Source organism: Heptranchias perlo, chromosome 1 (genome assembly GCF_035084215.1).
Source record: "Heptranchias perlo isolate sHepPer1 chromosome 1, sHepPer1.hap1, whole genome shotgun sequence".
NCBI lineage: Eukaryota > Metazoa > Chordata > Chondrichthyes > Hexanchiformes > Hexanchidae > Heptranchias > Heptranchias perlo.
The window spans coordinates 35,354,227-35,367,149 of record NC_090325.1 but is presented as its reverse complement, the minus strand read 5'-3'; the positions used below and the strand labels follow the sequence as shown (position 1 = coordinate 35,367,149).

General features: G+C 42.0%; 1 protein-coding gene across 1 annotated transcript in view; it reads left to right on the top strand.

Moving 5' to 3' along the window:
* Positions 1–12,923, top strand: part of mbd2 (methyl-CpG binding domain protein 2) — a 126,973-nt gene that overhangs the window by 106,884 nt on the left and 7,166 nt on the right. The gene's annotated exons all lie outside the window — the stretch shown is intronic.

Sequence of the window (12,923 nt, the reverse complement as noted above, 5' to 3'; positions counted from 1 at the left end):
GTTTCCTCCCCCCCACCCCGCGCGCTCGTTTCCCCCCCCCCCCACCCCGCGCGCTCGTTTTCCCCCCCCCCCACCCCGCGCGCTCGTTTTCCCCCCCCCCACCCCGCGCGCTCGTTTCCCCCCCCCCACCCCGCGCGCTCGTTTTCCCCCCCCCCACCCCGCGCGCTCGTTTTCCCCCCCCCACCCCGCGCGCTCGTTTTCCCCCCCCCACCCCGCGCGCTCGTTTTCCCCCCCCCCACCCCCGCGCGCTCGTTTTCCCCCCCCCCACCCCGCGCGCTCGTTTTCCCCCCCCCCACCCCGCGCGCTCGTTTTCCCCCCCCCACCCCGCGCGCTCGTTTTCCCCCCCCCCACCCCGCGCGCTCGTTTTCCCCCCCCCACCCCGCGAACGTAATGCCGCCTTCAGAAGGTGTATCCTTTGTGAACACAGGTCACAGAAACGATCTGTCTGGAACCACTAAAGCTGCAATGGGAGGGCAGGTATTTCTTCGGCTTTTTAAGGTTGCTGTGCCTGGAGAACTGATAAAGCTTTCTCTCTGATGGGTCAAAAATCCACCTATCTTGAGCAGCCTGGGTCCCAGAGGGCCTTCAACACACAAAGTGGTGCTGACTTAGCAAGCTTCAGCCCATTCTCCATTTGTCTTGATGTCCTCAAAATGCAACCCCTTTCTTCCTCCCCCTTTCCACTGTTTTTTTTTTAAAAAATGGAAATCTGAGAGGAGCAGAAATCAAGGTGGTTCCACAGGGCTGGATTACTGCAACATAAGTTTTTTTTTATACTTTGCCCAAAAAAATGTGTATGTTTACGATAATTGATAGCAGCAGTTCGCACAGTTCAAAGGTTTATTGAGTCTCGATGGGTGTAATGTGATACCATCACAATGATGGCAGATATTGTGCAAATCAGATTTTTTTTTCCCCCATGCCCAGTGAAAGGATTGTTGAACACTTTCATTGAGACTCTGTTTAGGGGCTTCCCTAGATGGTTATGTGGATAAATGCACTGCATAGTGTGCTACTGAAGCATGCAGGCCATTAAAATCCCACATTCTGCTAAAGTCTGTGCTGAGTTTTAGTGGGGCAACAGTGCAATTGGGTTAACTCTTCTTGGGTTAGGGAGGGGAAAGTCAATCAGGACTTTTTGTTTCAGGTCACTGACCGCAGCAACTTGCACGTGTGGTGACGGGACTAGTCCATGCTGTTAGATAACTTGCTGACTGACACTCTAGGGTGACACAGGATGAATGACTGTTCGGGCACGGTACTGTGGAGGCTGCCATACTACATAATGAACCTATATGGGAGAGAAAGAGCAAAAAATTAGGGCAAATTTAAAAGTAAAGCTAAAATAAATTGAAATAGAATTTTATTTTAAGGCTGCTAAGCCTGCTATGAGGGTGTGGCCTAAATACTATATTTTCCAGCATTACTCTACAATCTCAGTTTAGTTTTAGCACATATTATCTACCAATCACTGCGTATTGTAACGTATTAAAAATCGATAGTTAAAGTTGCAGTAAACTTTGCAGCCTACTTGAAGATGCTTTTTCTTCGAGTTTTGTTTATTCCATTAAGCTCAAGAAGTGTAACTGCACATTACAAAGCTGCATTTTTAAAGGTCTTTATATATTAAGTTGAAATAAACTGAAAAATCCTGTTCAAAATTTTTATTTTCAACAAAAGGTGGTCCCAAAATCAGTACTTCAAATTCTACACTTTTAAATCTAGAAATTAGATCATCTAAATCAAAAGTATATTATGAATTTTCAGGCTCTCCTGCCACGTAATGAAGTCTTGTATCTTTATGCAGCATGCATTTATCTAGACTCAGTGTTCCTGTATAATTTTGCTTTACAGATACAAAATAAGTGTACATTCAAAATAGCAAAATCTGTAATTTACTTAGGGGTTTGTGTGAGAGCCACAAACTCATTGTATTTTGTTGGTAAGTAATCCCCTAAAGTAAATTACAGATTTACTGTACCTAGCTTATCACAGCCCAGTCACTGTTATATATGTAATAATATACATTCCTAAGTCAAGTGGCGTGGGACCACTGTTTGGGCTTCACACCAGTTGTGGGATATGATGACTGTGGTTTGTACACTCAAATCACAGGTCAGATTTAGGAAGGACTTTGGTGTGTTCAAATTTCCAACTACCTTTCTGTATTAAGGTGCTAGTTGTGACCTGTTTTGTTTATATTTGTGCACAATTGGCTCTTGTCTACAGTTCTGTCTTTGCTATAATGTGCTTGATTCCAGTTTGCATTTCTTTAAATGTTCATGTGCCTAAAGAAAAGGAAGGAAGGAAGGAAAGAAAGAACTTGCACTTATGTAGCACCTTTCGCGACCTCCGGAAGTCCCAAAGCGCTTTATAGGCAATGATGTAATTTTTGAAGTGTAGTCACTGTTGTAATGTAAGAAACGCAGCAGCCAGTCTGCTCCCAGCAAAGTCCAACAAAGTCCAACAAATGGCAATGAGATAATGACCAGATGATCTGTTTTTTTTTTAGTGGTGTTGGTTGAGGGATAAATATCGGGCGGGATACCAAGAGCACTCCCCTGTTCTTCTTCGAAAAGTGTCAAGGGGCCTCTTACATCCACCTGAGAGGGCAGATGGGGCCTCAATTTAACGTCTCATCCAAAAGATGTCACCTCTGACAGTGCAGCACTCCCTCAGTACTGCACTGAAGTGACAGTCTGGATTCGGTGCTCAAGTCTGGGACTTGAACCCACAACCTTCTGACTCCGAGATGAGAGTGCTACCAAGGAGCCACAGCTGACATCTAACGCCTGTTTACGGACCCCTCTCGGAAATTAGTCAGCGCTGAGTGGAGCTGTTCTTGCTGCGGCCTAACCAGCAGTCCTTTTAAGGCCTTCAACAAAAAAATGTTTCTTTTTTTACAAACTTCCTTTCATGTAGAACCAGGAGGAGCTGGTTCTCCTCCCCCACCTACGAGGACATACCTGAGGGCCATTGCCGGCTCTGTAGCCGGCCCAAATTAGTGGGGAGCTAACCGACAAGGCGCCTCTGGATGTCCAGTTGACGTCTACAGCTCGCCAGAATTAGAGTGGGCATGAACCCACGAGCTTCTGACTCAGGCAAGGCTGTTACCACTGACCCACAGCTGATACCTAATTGGCCTTCAGTTGGTACCTGCTATATAAAAATGCCATCATAGAGATACATTTATTGCTGATGAACAGATTTAAAACTTCAGCTTTCAGCTGGATTTTCTCACATTATCTTATTTTCACACATTCAGACATGCCATAATGTTGTAATTACTTCTGTGTGGCCTTTAAGTTTCCACTTAGGAGATATTTGCTTTCACTTTCCAGGTGCTATTATTAAGTTATAGATTATAAAGATGGATTTTTTTTGATAGAAATGAATATACTGTCCCATTTTGCAAATTTTATCCAGTCCCCTTAATTTATTTCCTTTCTTCCCTCATTCTCTCTCCCATCTCCCCCCACCCAATAATCACGTGCCAACAAGAAGGTGGATGCTAATGCATAATGGTTAGATTTGTGGAGCTTAGTGGATGATCAGATTGGCTGTGCGAGAATCAACTGTCAAAGGATAAGTGAGCGTGGCAGGAGTTGACATTGCCTCTAGCTAAGATCGATAACGTGCTATGTAAGAAATCACAGACAAGAACTAAGGCTTTGCCACTGTATGGTACAACACATCATTCTGCTAATATGCTATATTTTAAATTATATTAGGTTGCGCGTTTTGTTTTAAAAGTGTGCTGGCCATCCTTATGGTCCTACTCGTAGACCCCACGTACATCAACATTGTAAATTGTTAAGAGTCTTTATGTCTTGTAAGCATGTTAGAAATCTCTGGATGCCACTGTGTAAATTCAGAGGTTTACTTAAGACCCACACATTGTAATGTGTTGGAATAATTGCTCCAGCTCTCTAGTACAGTGACACAAATATTCAAGCACTCAAGTCTCTACTTTCCTCTTTCTACCAGTGGTTTTATAACCATCCCTAATCTCGACTGCATTTCGGTTTGAAAGAAAAATATCAAATGTAATTTGCTAAAAAATTAATTAATTTTCTTGATTGTCTGTTTTTCTTTGCTTTCCCTTCAATCTTGTTTATATTTTACATTTTCTTCTGTTGCTCTCTGCTTTCCTTTTCATTCATCCTGTAAAACACTCCTCTATTCTGACTGACTACCTCATGCAGTTTTCTCATTCTTTCAATTTTTATCTTTTCCCATAACTTTTCATTCATTTGTTTTTCTCACTTCACCTCCCTCACATATCTATCTGCTTTTCTTAATTTACACTTCTTTCACTTCAATATGCTTAATTTGCCTTTTTTTCTCCTAGTCAGTTTCTCTCAAAATTTTCCCCTCTGCCTACCTTAATCACTCGTACAATGAACTGAGCTCCCCTCATTTGTTCATCTTGGCAAACTGCTGCTAAACACTTGCCTAAGATGTGGAAGAATTTGCAATTACATAGTGTCTTATCACCTCAGAGCATCCCAAAGTGCATCATATCCAATTAATTACTTTTAAAGGGAAGTTATTATTCTGTTATGCAGGCAGCCAATTTTGTGCACAGCAAGATCCCACAAACAAAGGAGTCAAATGACCAATAAATCTGTTTTTTGGTGGTGATGGTTAAGGAGAATGTCAGCCAAGACACTGGGAGCACATCCTGCTCTTCAAGTAGCACCACGGAATTCTTTACATCTACTGAACAGGCAGGATCTCAGTTTAATGTTTTATACAAAAATGACAGTCAGTGCAACACTCCCTCAGTACTGCAGTGAAGTGTCAGCCTAGATTACATGCTCAAGTCCTGGACTAGGGCTTGAGCCCACAACCGCCTGACTCCAAAGCAAGAATGTTACTAACCAATGTAATTATCTTTTGTTGTGACATGGGAGACAAACGATTTTTAATCTTTAAAAAAAGCACATCAATTCTTCAGAAAGCCAAAGAGAGAAGCCTTGAATTCTCATTAATTCTGTGAATGTATAAAATATGCAGTACACTTTCCATGAAATCAGTTGAACTCATTATATGTGTACCTCATTATAATTTACTATTCATCTAATTTCTGTGTAGTGGCTTTTATTGCTAATGTCTGATGTGCTTCTATTTTGTGTTCTCACTAATTTATTTGTCTTCTGCTGCCTGTATCCTAATTCGCACCAAGTCCCGTTCACCCTTCACCCCAATGCTTCCTGATCTACATTGGCTCCTGGTCCGGCAGTGCTTTGATTTTAAAATTCTCATACTTGTTTTCAAATCCCTCCATTGCCTCGCCCCTCCCTATCTGTGTAACCTCCTCCAGCCCTACAATCCTCCGAGATCTCTGCACTCCAATTCTTGTCTCTTGCGCACCCCTGATTTTAATCGCTCCACCACTGGCGGCAGTGCCTTCAGTTGCCTAGCCCCTAAGCTCTGGAATTCCCTCCCATAAGGTGGCGGGTACAATTTTGTCTTTTAAAAAGCATTTGGACAGTTACATGGGTAAGATGGGTATAGAGGGATATGGGCCAAGAGCAGGCAATTGGGACTAGCTTAGTGGTATAAACTGGGCGACATGGACACGTTGGGCCGAAGGGCCTGTTTCCATGTTGTAAACTTATATGATTCTATGATTCTAACCTCTCCGCCCTCTACCTTGCTCTTCTTTTTAGACACTGCTTAAAACCTACCGTCACCTGTCCTAATAGCTCTTTATGTGGTTCAGTGTCAAATTTTGTTTGGTAACACTCCTGTGAAGCGCTTTGGGACGTTTTACCACGTTAAAGGCACTATTTAAATGCAAGTTGTTGTTCTGCCTAGTTTATTAAATGTAAGGAATCTTACAACACCAGGTTATAGTCCAACAAATTTATTTTAAAATCACAAGCTTTCGGAGATTATCTCCTTCGTCAGATGAATGAATGAAAAGGTTCTCAAATCGCATATCTTATACTATGTTGGGACAGCATCACACCAATCAAAAGGTGTCGTTGTTATTCAAACAGGCCAGTCACGGAGAACAGCACGTCCCAGTACACTAGATATACATTGTGTCTATTACACAGGCAGGCAGAAAGAAACTCAAAATGGCAGAGAGAGAGAGAGAGAGAGAGAGAATTTTAAAAAACATATAAATTTTTTCCCCCTTTTTGCTGGTGGGGTTACATGTAGCCAAGATCCCGGTTGAGGCCGTCCTCATGGGTGTGGAACTTGGCTATCAACTTCTGCTCGACGATTTTGCGTTGTCCTGTGTCTCGAAGGCCGCCTTGGAGAACGCTTACCCGAAGATCGGTGGCTGAATGTCCTTGACTGCTAAAGTGTTCCCCGACTGGGAGGGAACCCTCCTGTTTGGCGATTGTTGCGCGGTGTCCGTTCATCCGTTGTCGCAGCGTCTGCATGGTCTCGCCAATGTACCATGCTCCGGGGCATCCTTTCCTGCAACGTATGAGGTAAACAACGTTGGCCGAGTCACAGGAGTATGAACCATGTACCTGGTGGGTGGTGTCCTCTCGTGTGATGGTGGTATCCGTGTCGATGATCTGGCATGTCTTGCAGAGGTTGCCGTGGCAGGGTTGTGTGGTGTCATGGCCGCTGTTCTCCTGAAAACTGGGTAACTTGCTGCGAACGATGGTCTGTTTGAGGTTGGGTGGCTGTTTAAAGGCGAGCAGTGGAGGCGTGGGGATGGCCTTAGCGAGGTGTTCGTCGTCATCGATGACATGTTGAAGGCTGCAGAGAACATGGTGTAGTTTCTCCGCTCCAGGGAAGTACTGGACGACGAAGGGTACTCTGTTGGTTGCGTCCCGTGTTTGTCTTCTGAGGAGGTCTATGCGATTCTTCGCTGTGGCCCGTCGGAACTGTCGATCGACAAGTCGAGCGTCATATCCCGTTCTTACGAGGGCGTCTTTCAGCGTCTGTAGGTGTCCATCGCGTTCCTCCTTGTCTGAGCAGATCCTGTGTATTCGTAGGGCCTGTCCATAGGGGATGGCCTCTTTGACGTTAAATTTATTGTTCCATTCTATTTTACTCTTTCAGTTCCTGGAACATTCAGATATATGTGTGGGTCTTTCATACTTGCCAACACTTGTCTTGTGCTGTCTCAAATTCGGTTTCATTCTTGTTTTTAACTCTGCCACTTTTCTTTTTGGGCATTCCACTTTGTGCGTAGCTCTCTTGTTTTTGTTTGGCTCAGTCCACGAATGCCTTATCGTAGCAATGCAGTTTTAAATCTACAACACAGGATCTTTATGGTGAACACCAATTCGGAATTTTAATTTGCTTGGTGATGCAATTAAAATCTGCACACCAGCAATGCCACAATGCTCGCCTTCAGTGCTTCATTCAATCTTTTAGAAGGTTCAGCCTAAGTATCGATTGATTTATAAAATGTAATAATTGGTCATTTAATTCAAAAGAAATAAAGAAAGGTGCTGCAGTAATGTCCCAGAGTGTTTGGCAATGAAGTGCACAATCTGCAGACATACCCGTGACTTCCTTCATGGAAGTTCCTAGTCTTAGCTGTACTTTTCTTGCACTGCCTAACAGGATATAACAAATGACTTATCTCACGGTTCTTCTGAGTGAATTTTGAAGGTACTCCTTACAAGTAGCATAAAATAATGTTCATGGTTACTCGGATATAACACAATGATTTGCTTGGCGTAACAATCTATACCATCAGTTTTAAAAAGAAACAGTTTTGTAAAAATAAAAAAAAATGACTGGTCACACGAAGAGGGACTGATTTGGGACAAAAAAGGAGATCATCTTGTGGAGGCAGAGGGCATGGCTGAGGTACTAAATGAATACTTCGTATCCGTCTTCACTAGAGAAGAGGATGCTGCCATTGTAACAGTAAAGGAGAAGGTAGTAGCAATATTGGATAGGATAAAAATAGATAAAGCGGAGGTACTTAAAGATTGGCAGTACTCAAAGTTAAAAAAAAAGGTCACCCAATCCAGATGGGATGGATCCTAAGTTACTGAGGGAAGTAAGGGTGGAAATTGCAGAGGCTCTGGCCACAATCTTCAATCCTCCTTAGATATGGGGACGGTGCTAGAGAACTGGAGGATTGCAAATGTTACACCCCTGTTCAAAAAAGGAGAGAAGGATAAACCCGGCAATTACAAGCCAGTCAACCTAATGTCGGTGGTGAGGAAACTTTTAGAGACAATAATCTGAGACAAAATTAATTGGCACTTGGAAAAGTATGGGCTAATGAATGAAAGTCAGCACGGATTTGTTAAAGGAAAATCGTGTTTGACTAACTTGATTGAGTTCTTTGATGAAACAATGGAGAGGGTTGATGGGGGTAGTGCATTTGATGTTGTGTATATGGACTTTCAAAAGGCATTTGATAAAGTACCACATAATAGACTTGATAGCAAAATTAAAGCCCATGGGATTAAAGGGACTGTGGCAACATGGATACAAAATTGGCTAAGGGACGGAAAGCAGAGAGTAGTGGTGAACAGTTGTTTTTCAGACCGGGTAGAAGTATACAGTGGTGTTCCCCAAGGGTCAGTATTAGGACCACTGCTCTTTTTGATGTATATTAATGACCTGGACTTGGGTATAGAGGGTATAATTTCAAAGTTTGCAGATGACACAAAACTCGGAAATGTAGCAAACAATCTGGATGATAGTAACAGACTTCAGGAGGACATAGACTGGTGAAATGGGCAGACACATGGCAGATGAAATTTAACGCAGAGAAGTGTGAAGTGATACATTTTGGTAGGAAGAATGAGGAAGAACAATATAAACTAAACGGTACAATTTTAAAGGGGGTGCAGGAACAGAGAGACCTGGAGGTGCACATACACATATCTTTGAAGCTGGCAGGACAAGTTGAGAGAGCTGTTAAAAAAGCATTTAGGATCATGGGCTCTATTAATAGAGGTATAGAGTACAAAAGCAAGGAAGTTATACTAAACCTTTGTAAAACACTGGTTAGGCCTCAGCTGGAGTATTGTGTTCAATTCTGGGCACCACACTTTAGGAAGGATGTCAAGGCCTTAGAGAGGGTGCAGAAAAGATTTACTAGAATGGTGCCAGTGATGAGGGATTTCAGTTATATGGAGAGATTGGAGAAGATGGGGTTGTTCTCCTTAGAACAGAGAATGTTAAGGGGAGATTTGGTAGAGGTGTTCAAAATCATGAACGGTTTTTACAGAGTAAATAAGGAGAATTGTTTCCAGTGGCAGAAGGGTTGATAACCAGAGGACACAGATTTAAGGTGATCTGCAAAAGAGCCAGAGGCAACATGAGGAAACTTTTTTTTTACGCAGCAAGTTGTAATGATCTGGAATGCACTGCCTGAAAGGGTGATGGAAGTAGATTCAATAATAACTTTCAAAAGGAAATCGGATAGATACTTGAAGGGAAAAAATTTACAGGACTATGGGGAAAGAGCAGGGGATTGGAACTTATTGGCCAGCTCTTTCAAAGAGCTGGCACAGGCACGATGGGCGGAATGGCCGCCTCGTGCTGTACCTATTATGATAAGAGGTTTCGGTTTTTTTCAGACATGTTTTGCTGTTTGGTTTAACCCAATTTACAATACAACTGTTACAGCCAAAGGTAAGTTAGTTCTTTTTTGGGCACAGCACTAATCAAAAATATGAAAATTGTTAGATTAATTTAAACTTGAGTATTAGATTTAGATGTGGTTGTTTTATGTAAGTATTTTTGGTACCTTTATTGCACTGCACGGCATGGAGTCAGTAACTCTTCATTCTGCATCACTGTATACATTTTTGAAATATTCCGTCACTGCTTTGTGGTCAAGTACCAAGTATAAAATGGTCTTGCCACTGGGCTGCTAATAAACCCTCATCATTTAACCTGAATCTCCCTGCCAGTATTCAGTTTAATTGTTAAAGAGCTGCTGGAAGCGGATGGCAGAAAGTGCATTTATTCATCATGGTGATCTGTGTAAATTACTGCTCAGCAGGAGTTAAAGGCCATGTAAGTGGCACCATGGAAAATCTGAAATATATGGAGCATTTTTAATTCGCAGAATATACAGTAAATCTCTCTTAAATTTAAAGAGAGAATCCTGACTCCCAATGGGTTGTGTGTGAAAATGGACATGGCTAGTACAAAATAACTCTACATTTCACCGGGTAGAGAGAAAACTGCTGGAAATTTTGTTTTCTCTCTTGCAGAAGAACAAGATACTAAACTGCTTTTAGATAATTTTTGTGACTGGTCTTTCAAAATCCTTTTAAGAAACCTGCTTAGACATATGATTTTGGCGAGCTTTAGTGTCTTCCTGTGGGTTCAACTCAGAGGAAGTTCATTTCTATTGCATGTTCACAACAGAGTAAATCAGCAGGGCACAGCAGGTCGTCCAGATATCAGGCACTCAAAGTATTCTCTTTTTGGAATATATGTAATGTTTGTCAAAGACCTGTCTTTACCTTTATTGTATAATACTCTACAACATCAGAGAAGGAGTTTAACCTAGAAGTTTTTATTCAATAACTGGTAAATTCTATGCTCTTTATGGCTGCTTTGATTTTTTTAAATCTTCTAACTCCCTTACTGACCCCTCCACCCCAAATATAAAATCAGAATGTCTCACTGAGGGTGGCAGAGGGTACTTTTCTAAATTTGGAAGATGCCGGGGAGTGGGTGCTAGGTAAATCTGACGTCAGCTGGTGGGGGGGGGGGGGGGGGGCAGGTAGGGGGAGGGGAGTGGAGTGGAGTCTGACAGGGTCGGGGGGTGGTCATGGGAGTTGGGGCTGGACATTTTGAGGAGGAAGGCTGTGGACATCATGTGAAGGGTTGGCCATCGGGGGGCTGACTGATTGCAGGAGTCCAATCGTGGCAGGTAAGCTTTTTGGGCCTGGAGGAAACACTCCTGGCCCACAAGCAGTGCAATAAAGGCACTTACCTAATGAACCAGCCCTTCTCACCTCCTTTTACCTGGCGAGATTCCTGAGCCCCGGGAAAGCCATTCTGGAGGCATTAATATAAACCTTCGTTACATTCAATTAAAATATGCCACCTAACATCTCTCGAGGGTTTTTGGGAGTTAAAATCCGCCCCCCCCCCCCCCCCGTATCCAAAATGAAAAATGTTCCTTTCCTTGGCAATAATGTGTCTCGTCTTGAACATAAAACTTAGAAAAGTGAAGAAAAAACACAACCATTTTATCATTTTTTAAAAATCTTCTAAAGTAACATAATGGTTCATCGATGAGTGTGGAAGTTTTGGTTTATTCTGCCTGAGACCTTTCCAGAACAAAATTGCTTTGCTAGATTTCTGGATGTTTTGATATCTGGAAAGTTAATCCCATTTCCCATTATTTCCTTCTCATCGTGCACTGAAACTACTTTCTAGTTAATGGGGTGCGTTTGAAGATGTTGCCGTCTTCTCAACTAGAAACGGCTGTTCTTTCAGGTACATGTAATAGATAACCATAATTACGAAACCCATTTTGTGATTTACATAGAATTTTCTTTTTAAGAGCAGTGCTGATATTCTGCTTGTAAGGTACTTCTTTACAAAGCAGCTAAAGGGGGTTAATTTGGATAAGGTAAGGAATTTTAACTTCCAATATGTTATAGGTTCAAGGGGTTGAAATCAGGTGTTAAAATGACTCTTCATTTAGTCAGCTTTGTAACTAGCAGACAATAAGTTAGTACATTCTACACAAGAGGCTGAAACATGGTCTCATTGGCTGAAGGAAGGCACATGGCATGAATACTTGAGGCTCCTTTTTAAACAAAGATCAAATGTGATAACTTCATTGTGCTCATAAATCAGGGTTTTTACACAGTGAAACTGAAGGACTGTGTTTGAATTAATGCAGTTTACCCAGTTACAACACATACTGGGAAATCTGCTATAGCTAACCTTTAATGACTGAGCCTCAAAGACCTGACATTTCCAAGTCAACTTAAAGTCTCTCTTAAAACCATGTTGTTTTAACAAGAACGATATAAGAAACCTTATCTGTGATTACTTTTCCTAAGCTAACAAAAAAAACTACAAAACATACATTGGAACCTGTAGGTCAACAGGTTTACTATTCATCTTCAACAAGTCTATAATGAATAATATCTACAGTGCCTTTCACATATTTGCAATAAAAGAAAAACTCCCATCTATTTTCTGAGGTGTCTCACAACTTCTTAGTTATGTTTTTCTAGCATGTTAGCATTAATTTAACCAAGTAGATCTCTGCCAGTAGATCTCTGCCTATCAACTTCCTAGGTGAGACCCTTCATCTTTTCGCTTAAATTTATCCACAAACTAATAGTGCAGTTACTAATAGCAATTTTCTAGTATATTCTCCCACCTTTTTCTCTTCTCCTCCATTTCCCCCCCACCCCCAAACGCAAGATGATGAGACATTTGGGAACAGGAGTAGGCCATTCAGCCACTGTAGCCCGCTCTGCCATTCAACCAGATCATGGCCTTTCTGTACCTCAACTAAATTTACCTGCCTTTGTTCCATAATCCCTTACCCAACAAAATTCTATTGATCTCAGTCTTGAAAATTTCAATTGACACCGCATCCACAACCTTTTGGGAGAACGAGTTCCAGATTTCCATTACCCTTTGTGTGAAAAGGTGCTTCCTAATTTCAGTCTGAATTGGCCTAGCTCTAATTTTAAGATTATGCCCTCTTATGTTCTGGATTCCTCCATGAGAGGAACTAGTTTTTCTGTATCTACCCTTTTGAACTCTTCAATCATTTTAAATACCTCGATTAGATCACTCCTTATCCTTCTAAACTCAAGGGAATACAAATCAACTTTATGAAACCTGTCCACATAATTTAGCCCTTTAAGTCCTGGTCTCATTCTGGAGAATCTGTACTGTACCCTTTCCGAGACCGATATATCTTTCTTAAGGTTCAAAGCCCCAAAACTGAACACAGAACTTGGGTCTGACCAAGACTCTGTATA